The 1,647-nt window shown below is 34.9% G+C and overlaps 1 long non-coding RNA gene across 1 annotated transcript; it reads left to right on the top strand.

Moving 5' to 3' along the window:
- The first annotated feature begins 93 nt into the window (after positions 1-93).
- LOC115245366 lies at positions 94-953 on the top strand. Its single transcript, XR_003885515.1, has 2 exons — positions 94-306; positions 502-953. It is a non-coding gene; the product is annotated as an uncharacterized LOC115245366 (long non-coding RNA).
- Positions 954-1,647: the final 694 nt, after the last annotated feature.

Raw genomic sequence — 1,647 nt, 5'->3', positions numbered from 1 at the left:
CATTCCGTTTCCTTGTTTGAAGTAAAATAATTTCAAATTGCTCCTCCTGATATTTAATATTTTATTCCTATTCCTAATATTTTCTCTATTGTGCGCAGGGCCTAAGGTTAAAACCCGTTCATTCAAAAACGCTGATAGATTACGAATCAATATACCCTAGAATAGAAATTCTATGGTCAACTTCCCACTTATTGTCACGTGACCGATTTTAGTTCACTTCTATCTCGTATCAGAAATAGAAGGCGCAAGTCGGCTTCTTTTCCAAAAGAGAGTTTGCGCACTCTGGTCATACAATTTATCTTGAGGGTTTGTAAAATATATATTGAATCCTAAAATATTCTTGTAATCCGCTCAAAATCGAATAAATACAGACAATATACTTATTCTAGTAGCTAAACTAGATTTATAATTTATGATATTAAAATGCAATTAATATGCATTTAGATTTAGAGAATCTTAGCAGTAAGATAACCTATAAAAAGAATTTATGTTTGCACACAGGATGGCACCAAGATATGAATTGGCTGTTGGGCTTAGGGTTGCCACCCGTACTTTAAAATAAAGTATTGTACGTTATTTTGGACGTACATACTTTATATTTTGTAAAGCAATAAAGTACGCTAAAATACTTTATTTTACGAATACTAAGTTTTCATTAACACGTTCACGGCGGATGTTACCGTGTCGCGTATATGTGATTTATTATTATGAGCGCATTCCGTTTCACACATTGAGCGCATAGATCGCCTGGAAATCTATAGTTCACGTAACATATATTAGTATTAGAGGAACAAAGCTTCTCTAAATTTAATTAAAAATGAGTTGTTGATATATTTAAATTTAAATATCGGTTGTAAAGACGCTGTAGAAGTCTTTAAAAAAGACAAACACTTATTAGATATTGCTAAAAGTAATAAAAAATATGCATGGAAAAATAAATAATATAAAAAATATATGTACTTTTTTTTTTATTTAACGTACTTTTTTTTCGTTCTCAAAGGCGTTACATACCGTTATTCGTTTTAAAAAAAAGGTGGCAACCCTAATCGTTACCCACACTGAGAATTTTCGCGTGCGTTTGGGATAACGAATCTACAAGTTACACTATCATCCGCGAAATAAAATAAACGTAAATCAATATTGATCATTAATTAATTCAAGTATCTTTGAAAGAAAATTATGGAATTTATTATTATATGAAATCGCGCTTCTCCTTGTTTAACCAGCTGTGATAGCTCTCCACTGATTCGAATATTTAATCCCAAAGCGGAGAAACTCCGCATTTACGTAAGTATACTCGGTGCAAAAATCTGCGCGGGCGCGCGCGACGCGTTGTATATCGTTGATAAACCGCATCTGCGGTTCACCACGCGCGCGGATAAAGATTAAATTCTTCGCGGAACCGGTTTAGATGACTTTAAGAAATATTATACGGTGGCAAAGCGAATTCGCTGTTTATTTAACGTTATTCAATCGCGCACTCGAGCAATTAAATGCGCGCACCGTTGCGTTTCAATGCCGACGTGTCGACATTATTGTATTTTCGTCGCGACAGAGATAACTTCTTGGTTATACAAAAAAGAGAAAGAGGAAGAGAGAGAGAGAGAGAGAGAGAGAGAGAGGCATCTCGCGTCCCTCGCGCGCGCA

Source organism: Formica exsecta, unplaced genomic scaffold, assembly GCF_003651465.1.
Source record: "Formica exsecta isolate Colony F162 unplaced genomic scaffold, ASM365146v1 scaffold96, whole genome shotgun sequence".
NCBI lineage: Eukaryota > Metazoa > Arthropoda > Insecta > Hymenoptera > Formicidae > Formica > Formica exsecta.
Note: the sequence above shows the minus strand (reverse complement) of the source record. Positions and strands in the feature narration are given on the sequence as shown.